This window comes from Catharus ustulatus, chromosome 15, assembly GCF_009819885.2.
Source record: "Catharus ustulatus isolate bCatUst1 chromosome 15, bCatUst1.pri.v2, whole genome shotgun sequence".
NCBI lineage: Eukaryota > Metazoa > Chordata > Aves > Passeriformes > Turdidae > Catharus > Catharus ustulatus.
Window position 1 is genome coordinate 11,538,284 of NC_046235.1, and position 11,853 is coordinate 11,550,136.

General features: G+C 47.0%; 1 protein-coding gene across 1 annotated transcript in view; it reads right to left on the bottom strand.

Moving 5' to 3' along the window:
• RASGEF1C (RasGEF domain family member 1C) overlaps positions 1 to 11,244 on the bottom strand; it is a 71,785-nt gene extending 60,541 nt beyond the window's left edge. Inside the window, exon 1 of the mRNA XM_033073022.2 lies at positions 11,137 to 11,244. The gene's annotated coding sequence lies outside the window, so the exon portion shown is untranslated. The remainder of the gene's footprint in view (positions 1 to 11,136) is intronic.
• Positions 11,245 to 11,853: the final 609 nt, after the last annotated feature.

Genomic DNA, 11,853 nt, shown 5'->3' on the forward strand with positions numbered 1-11,853 from the left:
GCTTTAGAGGCTGACCACAGCTTTGGATTCTGCTGTGTCTGCTGAGCTCCACAGCATGACTTGGTAACACACAGATTATCCAAGAAGCTTAGTAAAGACATGGCTAAGAAATGCCATGGTATAGTAAAGATCCAACAGCACATAAGCTCTCCAAAAAAACCAAACCCAAAACAACGACCCTGCTTTCCCTGCTTTCAAATTTCTGGAAGCCATGCAGAAAAGATCCTCATGGGTAACTGCTTAGTGCCTGTAAGCACTTGGGCCACAGGTCACACTGGGAAAACCCAGCAAACTGGAAAGCCCCCCACCCATTCATCCTTGCAGCAGCAGGCAGGGTGAAGCTCCCCCAGCACTGGTCACAAACTTCTGTCTCTGCTGGGAGCCTGCAAACATTCTCTTCAGGACACCACTTTGCCAAACAGGCTTGCCACTGTCTTCCAAATAACTCAGAGGAATGTCTTGCATTTTTCAAGCAGTGCTATGAAACACGGGGCTGCACATGCCACAAACATTGACATATTTCACTAATACAATCCAGCAGCAGCATATGGGGAGTATTTATACAGGCCTTTATTATTTTTATGAAAGGTAAACGACCCTCTCAGAGACGTGGTGACTTGTGCTGACAGCATCTTTGTTTTTAGGAAAAAAATATCAATGGGGGGGTTGAAGGCTTTGCAAATCCAATCCATGGGTAAAATTTCCTCCAGTCCTGTTACAGGAAAAAACCCAAGTATTCTCTTCTTCCCGTGTTTTTATTGTCATTCATCTTACAAGCTGGTCTTATTAAACTTGCTACTCAGGACAGTAATTAGTAAAAGTAAAAAGGTAGCTATAAATAAAATTCAGATATTGACTCTAATTAAGTCTTCTTAAGTGTTATTTTACTAGTTGGGGTGGAGCAATTTTGTCATGATTGAACTGTTGAGGAACAATTAAGTAGAATGCAGCTTTAATTCCTCTCCGATCTGCTGACAAAAGCCAACACACATTCAAACTCAAACACAGTAATTTCACGACTATAAGGCACACCCTTTTGACAAAAATTTTGGCCCAAACTCAGAAGCGCGCCTTATAGTCCGGTGTGCCTTATATACGGACAAAGTTCGGAAATTTGCCAACCCAGAAGGGCAAGCTGCGAGCCGCGGGGGAAGCCGGCAGGGCATGGCTGCCGGGTGGAGGCGGGGCTGTGGTCAGCAACTGCACAAGGGAAGGTTGGGGCGGAGCCTCGCTGCAAAAAAAAGTGCGCCTTCTAGTCCGGTGCGCCTTATCTGATCTACAAAGTTGCGAAATTTGCCGACTCCCTGGTGGTGTGCCTTGTAGTCCAGTGCGCCTTATGGTCGTGAAATTACTGTAGGTGTGAGAGAAACCAAGACTAATCAGAGCAATGCGACATTAGCACGCTGTCTCACCAGGTGAGAAGCCAAGCTGGGATGGCATCGAAACCTCAAGATTTGCAGCTGAGCTTTGAACAGGGGCAGCAGCGAGCCCTGGGGCAAGCAGCAGTGCCAGCCCCGTGGGGTTTGCTCGCCCTCCCGAGGCAGGGCCAAGGCAAAGCACGGTATGTCCCAAGGGATGAGTGATGCCAAAACCCCACTCTTGTGCTCTGGCCTCTGTCTCACCATCCCTGTTTCTGTCTAACACAAGTGGAAACCAGCCTGTCTCCAACACGGAAGGACGCTTTGATAAATGCAGTAATTATCCCCAGACACCCCACCCAGCAGGCAAGAAAATAAAGGCCATTTATTTGTCCACCTAGTTACAAAACTACTACCAGAATGCTCTGCAAATCAAGCCCCTGGAATCTGATTTAATTAAATCAATGAGAATTATATCATTAATTCATCAAGAAGCTTAAAGCTAACAGGAAATTGTTTATATCGACTACAAACTCCTTCCACGGAGCTGCCTGGCTGTACCCCCACTCTGGAACAGCCCAGCTGCACCTCTGCCGCTCCATTTGTCATCTCAATGCACCATTTGTTCCTCCGAACACAGATCATCTTACACAAAGCAGTTGTCAGCCTTCTTCCAGTCCCCACCATCTCGGGCACTTTGCACATTCCTCTCCACACGCGCCCACAACAATCATTTGCCATAAGAGCTTTTAAATGGGGCTTGTCAAAACATCTAGATGGAAGGTGTGCAGGACAGCATCTCAGGTTTCTTGTGGTCTCTGTTGAAACACCCAAACACACAGTCTGCTACCAACAGGCTTTTCTTTCCACAAAGAAACCCCTGAGATGTGGTTGTGAAGAAGAATCCCGACGGGAGGGTAGGGAGACACAACAATTTTAAAAAGAAACCTCACACGCGTAAAAGCCTACAAAAAGTAAAACCTGGATAATTGTAACAGAAACGATCAGGAAGTTATTTAAGGCAATTTGGAAATACTGTTTCAGTGGCTGGTTGAACACCTTCAGAATACAAATATTCAGCAGGCTATTTACAGTTCAAAGGAAAAAGTTTCCACTTTCCCCAATCCACAGTCTGTTCTCAGTGAGGAACATAAACTTTGAGCAACTCCAATAGACAGGAAGAAGTCACTGGCTTTATCTCAATTTAACTGATTTCAGGAAACTTAAGCAATACTCAAGACGAGAACTCTCAATCTCAAAGACACTCAAACCCTCTAGACCCGTTATTGTGCAGACAGCAATTGCTGATTTATTGGCTGCAAAGTGCTGTGGATCAAGCCTTAGTATTTGCTAATATCTCTCCCAGAATTGGTCTTTGATGGTCCAATTCAACTGCTATAAGTGAAAAAGGAACAACGCCCATTTTCTTCAATAGAGTTGGATGAAGTTGTATCAGTTAGGAGCTGAACTGGAAAAATAAAACATTTGGACCAATTAGTCTACTGCTAGGATACTTAGCACACATTTTATCTCATATGAAAACTTCAAATCGAAGGCTAAACCAAAGAAATTATAGTACAGTTTCCAGATTAAAAAGAAAGGTGCTGAGAAGGGAAATCCACCTCTCATTCCCTTGGGTGCAATTCAGAAGTAACCCTGGCAAAACCAGGGCAGCTTCAGGAGCATAAATACGAAGTGACAGGGAAATCCAGCCTGCTATTCACATCACATATTCCATGGTTCTTTCTATTTCACAGTAATACACCGAGTTAAGCTGCTTATTAGATGGGCACATTCTGCTAACCGCAGCCAGGCTTGTATGTTATGTTGGGCTTCCCATCAGTACTGACCGCCCTTAAATCATAATTCTGCTGTCATTTGTGGTTCCACTTCAGAAGATCCTTGCTTTAATACACAAATGGGATGGCTGTTAGCACTGTTGCAGCCCAGAAGAGAGGCATGTGAGTAATACCACGAGGGCGACTCTCCTGCACATTTTCCTAACAATCTATTCTTTCAAATACTTCTGTTGGCCTACAGGATCTTGTAGCATATGCTTCCAAGCCCCACAGCACACCCATTAGCAAATAATGACCTTCCTAAAATGACCTAATAACAGCTAATAACTGCCATAAAGCATAAAAAGGCTGTGGTACAGAAGGTCTTTCACTGAATGAAAATCCGCCAAATTTTAATAGCAGAACCGCTAATGGACAGAGTCCTCATGTGATCGATTTTCTTTTTGGAAATGCCTAGTATCAGATAATGAAATTATCTCACAAAACAAAAACAACCCCCAAACCAGCCCTTTCAAAAAGCACACTGCAGTCTGGCAGCTCATGAATGAAACACTCTGTAGGTGTTTGTGTACATTTATAATTTACTACACCACATTAAGAAATAAGAGAACTGCAAACGACAAGCTCTCCCAGCTGTGTACACAATGCAATGATACCTTCCACCAGGGCTCACCCAGCCTCACTACCCATCTTCCAGTTGGAAGACAGAAGGATCCAAAGGATCCAAATCAGTTCCAGCAACTGAGTAACAAATGGTAGCAACTCTGCCTCCATAAAGTTCTGAAGCAATACTCACTGAAATGCTGTTTAGTGTGTGCACATGCCAGGAGCAGAAGCACAGATCTCACCCTGATACAGAGCACCACACCTGCTCCAGACCCTGCTTTCGTCCTGCACCCCAAACCTGAATAAAATCACTGCTAATCTCACACAGAGGCAGATATCCCTATCTGGCAGCTCACGCAGGAACCAGGGGCAGCCCCTCTGGAACAAAGCACCAAACTCAGCCAGACACACACCTAGCTTTACACATGTTCCCAGCCCAGAGGGAAATCTCCAGGTGCAGTTTTCAGCACGTAACTAATCCTATGAAGCACAGCAAGACAAGCTTTTCTTTATGTCCTCACAAGGAGAAGACAATGTAACTGCATGGAAATGCCTCATAGGATATTTTTTACAATACTTCCATCTGCTCTTGATCTTTCCACCTGCATGTCTCTATTGGACCCACTGTTTGCAGTTGCACCTGTAACCCTGGGGAATTATTCCATGCTGCCTCATCCTAATGACTGTAACCCCAAATTCTTTCTTCACACCTGGATAAGGAGTTTCAGTTCCATGAACAAGTTGAGAGATTTTCAATGAAGCGATGGAAAAGATTGAAGATCTCAACAGTCATCTTTTCTATCTGCAGATCCACTGACTACGTTCAGCATCTTGTCTGTGTTTCAGTGCAGCTAAAGTCTCCTGGCAGCAATCCAGGGACAGCCATGGATCCCTGATGCTTTCAGAGGGCACCTTCTCCAGTCCACAGGTCACAGCAGGGGACTGTCTGAAGACATTCCTTGCCCAGCTTCCATACCCCTGCATGATCCCCATTCCTACACCCTGTCCTGAGCTCCAGCCCTGCAGAAAGCATCAGGCCTTTTGACAGCAACTTCCTGCACTTGTGGCTTTCTCTTCTATTTGTTTTTAAGCTGTGGAAGGTACCTGGAACGTGATCCCCAAGCCAGGTGAGCAGGCTGAACATGGTGTAGGATGTTTATACACATGCACTGGAACAGCTACACGTACACGTTCAAAACTGCTGTTAATCAGGAAATGAGCCATGAAATGTGTGAGCGGCGGCACATTAATAATCTGTTTTATAGCTTAAATTAGAATCTTTGGAATTTCACAGCCAGACACTTTTAAATAGGTCAAAAATGCAGTAATCACACTTAATGATCACACTGTGATGTGCACCGCATCAGAGCTGGGAGTGAGGAAACCTGAGCAGAATGGATATGAACTACTGGCACACTCAAAAAAGGAATTTAATGAACCTCAAGAACAAAACACATAACTCAGGCACCAAGTTTTCTATCTTTTGATCCTGCTCTTCAGAAATGAGGTGTGAAACTTCATGTGATCACAGACAACAAATGCTGCTCTCTGTATTTTCCTTTTAGTTAGCACTGCCGATTAGCAAAGGATTTGACCACTTACAAGTAGTGAGAATTTAGTGATGTTAACAAGGCCTTCCCCATCTGAGAAACACCATTTGCTACCATCCATACCTGCCCATGCACATGTCAGCCCCAGTGCACTGACTTAGAATACATTCCTGGTTATCAGCATCTGGGTTGCTTTTAAAGAAAAGAACAAGAATCCACTCCACAGATCAATCTCAGCAGCCTTTTAGTCTCCAAACCAAGGAAACCCTTCACAATTTTGCTAAATTTAGACAGCTGTTTACGTTCTCTCTACACAAACTTGATTTCAGGTACAATAAACCTGATGGAAAAACTGAATAAAGAATGAGAATTTCAGCAAAAGAAGCAGTCATTGACTAATTAATCCTGTCCTGTCAAGCTACTGAGGCATAACCAAAAAGGCAAACTAGAAAAAAAAAATCAGCTATATTCTGTGAAAACAAAGTCAATGTTTATCTACTGCGAAAGTACAAAGTCAGCAGGGGAGACTGCTTGGAAGCTTGTAAGAAAGCAGTAGAGAAATGTTTTTTTGGTTTCTTTTTTCCTCCAGTCAAACTGGGCTTCTTCTAAAAAACAAAGCAAGGCAAAAGATTAAAGGCCTTCTCTTCTGAAGCCAAAGATGAAGAATACAAAGATTATTAATGACTAACAAGTCTGTCTGTAAATGCCATGAGCTTAGCTGTAGAAGGGACTAAAAGGAAGAACAGTACTGCTTTTAACTAATAAGTTTCTGATCTAACAAGCAGTGATGAAGGCTGATTGGGTCATTTATGGAAGGGAACATTAGTTCAAAAGAACACAGATTCCCTACAGAGGATAAAAGGAATGAAGAAAAGATGCCATTATATACATGCAAAAGCTCAGGATGGTTCATTCACCCAGTACAGAAAGGTAGTAAATTCCCAATTAGGGCTTGTCTGTCCCTCACATGTTTGTGTGTACAGGTATAGCAGATGGCTATCTTGTGGAAAACTTGAGAATTGGTGCAAATTTGTCACCAGTTTTATATTACAGAACACTGAATTTTGATAAATCACATTTCCTAAAGGAAAAATTCAAAAACCACAGAACCTTGCCTTTGCCACAGCAAAGCCTTGTTACTGGACCCAGCATAAGCCTGCCTGGCCACCAGTTTCCCAATGTCCTGGAATCCTGCAGCGATCCAGGAGGGTTTTATGGACCAGGAGCAAGGGAGGGAGGGAGGCACTCACCTCTCACCTCTGCACAAACATAGCAAGACCAGTGCAAAGCATGCCCTTCCATGTCTGAAGTTTGCCCATTCTCTTTCAAAAAAAATCTTCTAATTTAAGCAAGTGAAACACAATAAAACCAGGAAGAAGAAAAACAGCCACCTCAGAGCCAAAAGTGACACCATGCCAACTTCAGATTTGGAAACTGATTCATTTGCCAGCTCATAGGCACACACACCTAGTGTGTCTATATTTATATACATGGACTCGGCCTCCTTGCTTGGTAGAGGCACTCTCAGTATTTTTAAATCAGCAAGAAATCAAGAATCACCGTACTTAGGGAAGATGGAAAAATTCCCTTTTCTCTAAGCTCAGATCAGAGGAATCTTGATGCTCTGCCTGTAGCATCCAGCAAGGCTGAGAGCCAGCATGGACACACAATTCACTCTGAGATTCCTTCCCTTAACAGGCCACTTCTCACTCCTGCAGACAGGCTGTATTTTGTATTGCAGCCTGATCCAGCAGATGTATGAGAAGCTTCTGTGTCAGGATGGAAATCTGGGAAGCATTCTGGCAGAGTGAGAGATGTCAATGTTGGACCCAGCCCTGCCAGAGCTGCTGCCCTTTCCTGGGCTGGGAATTCACAGCCCCATGCTCAATGCACAGCTTTGTCCATAACCCACAGTGGGACCAGAAGATCACCAAACTTTCTCAGCATCCCCTTATGGAAATGGGGGATAACAACATGTCTCAGCAGCATCACAAAGGTTTGTTAATGCTTGTAAGCACTTTGTAGATAAGCAACATCAAGACAGCAGTTAGCAGAGGGATTTGGGGCACAGACAGACATAAATCCAGAGCACTCATATCACATACTTCTTTTAGACAAGCATAGCAGCAGATCAGCTCCCTGCATTTAGTGGTTGTGGGCTCCATCCTCTCAACAGACTGAGCACTCTGCCTTTGATCCAAAAAATGAGTCCACAGAGAATATTCACATATTTAATGTTAATCATATGCTTAAATTCTCTGAATCTATAAAGAGAGTAAAAGAGAAAAGTGTTCCCCAGCTCCAAAACAAACACAAATTCCCAGAAGTTATATTTAGGACATGAGCAAACATTTGGCCAGCAAAGGAAAAGCCTTCGCTGTACACCTGCTAACCTTTTGCATCCCTCAGGAAACCTGCAGGTGGGAAAAGTGTCCTGGGCGAGTTTGCTTAGATAAAACCTTTCTAAAATAACCAGCATGGTGACATTTGAAAGAAGCACCCCAGAGCATGTAACCTACTATTCTTACACTGGCAGGGCAGTCCTTGAGCAACAAAATCAGGAAAGAGAAGAAATGAAGTTTAAGAAACTCAGCACCGAGATTTGAACTTCTGACTAGGAATTTATAGTTGCAAATGAATGTATTCTCTTACTAACTGTCTACTGTGAGAAAAGGCTTTCCTCAAAGGACAGGCACTGCCACCCAGCCCTCACAAATTCTATATGCCTACAGAAGCACCTAGAAAGCATCTTCTCATAGCTCAGCATCAGAAAGTAACAATACCGAGCAAAAGGAAAAGAACCCCCTTGAAGCCTTGCTCATCTTCAGCACATGCTGCTCTCTCATCCTCACTATCTGAAACATTTAACTCAATTTACATCCTGCTAAACTCATGGGCTAGCTAATGGCTTGGGGCTACCAGTCTGCTAAACCAGCTGGCCAGAGTGTCCAGGAGTCTCTGCTCTTGCACAACCCCACCTTGACCCAGGTCATCCTGAGCCCTTCCCTGCAGATGGATCAGGTCTGTGGAGTGAGGTCCTGAGGTGCAGGTGACTCGGCAGAGCAAGAGCAGGGAGCTGCAGCAGTCAGACACTCCTGCAGAGCAGAGCACTTCCAGCTACAGCCACAGCTGCAGAATGGACACAGCCCTGGCCAGACAGCATCTGTAGCATAAACATATAGCTGGCTTCCAGAGATGATTTTCAAAACCCTGTTAAACAAGCATGTATAGCAAGAAAAGCCTCAGGCAACCAAAGGGCCACTATGCAGAGCTTCATTGCTGTAGCAAACCTGTAAACATTATCCAGCTCACTCACAGCAACATCCCGTTCTGCCAGCGACATGAAAAGGACAAATCACTCTCTCGCCAGCATAAATTGTCCAGGAAGTTAAATAAGGCTGCTAATTGTTTCTAAGGATTTTTAAAGAATCCTTTAAGACTACTGTCCTCAAATTTGATTTTAAAATGCTATAAATATTTTCAACCAAACATCATTAAATAAAATTGACTTGGTGGTATAAAAGAACCATTTTCTTAAGTAATGGCTTTTTGAGAAGCATGTTTCTTTTAACATTACACAGCACTCTTACCTTGCTAAACCAGAGGGAGCTGTTCTAGTCACATCTTACAAAGGGTTAACAAGGTGTTTATCCTCCTTGTTTGGCTGAATTAGAACTACACAAAATGAATGCCCTGACTCAAGGAGGCAGAACATATCTCAAGAAGACCTTCCCCTGCCATGAGGGATGGAATTACAATGCTGGGTGAGGCTGTAAGAAGTCCAAGGGAAGTTAAGACACCACAAGGAATCCTGGTTATATTTCTCCACCTCCTGTGCAAGACACTTTGCTGTCTGTCTCAAGGTTTGCAGACACCACAAAACAACACAAAGTTCACTGCTGTTGCAGCTTATCAGCATGACCTGGCAGACCCCACCACTGGGGAAACTCTCTGCAGAGGATTGAAAGCCCCAGAAGACACCTCCATGACTTTCTTTCACCATTTTCCTGGAGGAAGAAGCACTGTCTCCTGTGATGGGAAGCTACAAGGCATAACTCCAAGTCTATGTAGTGTAGGGCTCCTCTCACAGTAAGTTCAGACCTCTTAGACATCTCTGGTGCCTTTGCTTTGTTCAGTGTCACCATTAATATCACCCAGGACTTCATTACCAAGCACTTTCCCCTGGCAAGAGCCTTGACTCTTCCTTTGCTCTACCACTTCTTCGTTGAAGTACACAAAGAGCCAGAATGCAACAAAGAAATGCACTGCCCACCCTCACTCCTTTACCCAGCCATCCTCCCCCATCCCTCAAAGGCAGCCCACTCCTTCTCCCATCCCTAACAAAACAACGAGATTAAAAGAGTCCTGGGAAACAGAGCACCAGCAAGGGGCATCTTTCAGTGCTCAGGAGGGCAGACACAGCTCCAGGCACGAGTTGCCACTGGCTGCTCCACAGAGCACAGGTATCTATCCCACAGCAAGAGCTGAACCTGGGCAAGGACTGCTGGAATATACCTGCACTTTCAGCTACACTGGCTTGAGAACAATAATTAAATTCCAGTCTAATTTCCTCCTGATCTATAGCTCTAACTCCTTAGTGGCTCCCATTAAGCTGATTCCTAACTACTGTGGTATCACTCCGGGTGTTTGCCTTAAATAAGGAGCCCAGGAAGCTACTAAAACAATCACTATCTTTTTATCTAGAAAATACATGCCCAGGAAAGTTCTCACGTGCAATGGAAATGTCAGTATTTCAGGTTTCAGTAACATCATATGATGTGCCATCACTGCCCTACTCGACACACGGGCAGAGACCATCAAGTCTAGAGAATACAATCAAACCATAAATGGTTCCTCCTCTGCACTTCTCTTTTTCCTCGTCATCTCCCAGTGATGTGCCAGAGGGAGCAGTGCCCAGTGTGGGTCCTCAAACAGCCACCAAATCACCCAAGGCTGTGCGGTGTCACCCAGGAATACCCTGGGTATTAAAGCCACCGCGAGGTCTGTGCAGCTGCTCCCGTCCTGCTAATTGGGTACTGCGGACACGCTCACGCCGTAAGCACATCTTTGACATAACACAGCATGACAATTCTTCCAGAGTCACAGAAATGCAGAGCATACAAATAAACCTGAATGCCGAAACCATTTCATTGTTCATAAGAATATGCACGCTGCACCTGTTACGACCAAGGGCACTGTCTGCGCCTTGGAGCTGATTATTTCGGCCTCTAACAAGCCTGTCTGCCTTGGAGGACTGTTAAACTCCAGGAGTTAATACAGCACAACAAAAATATTTTACAAAAAGAAATCATTACAGAAAATACAAGGAGAGATGTTTAAACGCAAGGTAAAGAAAACAACCCTCAAACTGACGTTTTCCTCTCAGCTTCTCACAACTGCTGGGTCAATTTTAATCAAATTTAACTGAAACAAAAAAACTCCAAAATTGATATACATAAAGTCCTACCCTGAAACAAATGTTCGGGAGCCCAACCGCAAGCCCAGGCCGGGACTCCCGATGGAGAGGGAGGCAGGACGCTGGCGCGGCACGAGCGGGGAGCGCTCCCCAAGCCCCGTCCGGGCGGGAGGGAGCAGCCGGCGGCGCTCCCGCAGCCCCGAGGGGAGCCGGAGCCGCCGCAGGGAGCAGGTGGCACAGCCGGTCCCCGCAGCCCAGCCCCGGCGCCGCCGCCAGCACGCGTGGGGCGCCGGGCCAGGGTGGTTTTCTGCCGGAGAGAAGGAGGCGAGGAGCGCAGCAGAGCAGCGGCTGCGGCAGCGCGGTGCGGGCAGGGCAGGGAGCGGGGGAGGGACGGGACCGGCACTCACCGAGCTACGCGCGGCTGCTGCTGCCCCCGCTGCCGTCCATGGGGGCGGCGGGGGGACGGGAGCCCGCTGCGGGCCACAGCCGCCCCGCGCTCCGCCGCATCTGCCCGGCGCCGCCGCCGCGGAGGAGGAGGATGAGGAGGAGGAGGAAGAGCGGAGCGCGCCGCCCCGGAGCCCCGCACAGCCCGGCCGCAGAGCGCCGCCTGCCCGCCGCGCCGGGCTGGGATGGGCTGGGCTGGGCCGGGCTCCCGGCGGGCGGGGGGGCCCGGCCGCGGGGGCAGGTGCAGCCGCCCGGGGCGGAGGGCGGCGCGGAGCCGGAGCTGGAGCCGGGCGCGGCCCCGGAGCGGCGCAGCTGCTGGAGCGGGGGGCGAGCGGCGGCCGCAAGTACCTGTGTGTAACGTGGCCGGGCGCGAATCCGCCCCGCGAGGGCTTTTAATGAAGTACAGATGTTCCCTAATATAATTATATCGTCCTCCCCGCGATAATTGGCTTTGGCAGCCTCGCTGATCGAATCCCCCCGCGCTGCTGCCGTGCGCTCCCCCCGCCGGCACCGCAGAGCCGGGGCCGCCCCGACACCGCGCCCGGCACTGCCCTGGGGACCCCCGGCTGGGGGACCCGATGGCCGGGCCCTGCTCCGGAACCTGCGATTTCAGCGGGAGCTTTGGGCTCACCGCAAGTGAGGAGGAGTGGCAACGCTTATTTACTCATCTCTTAAAGTGC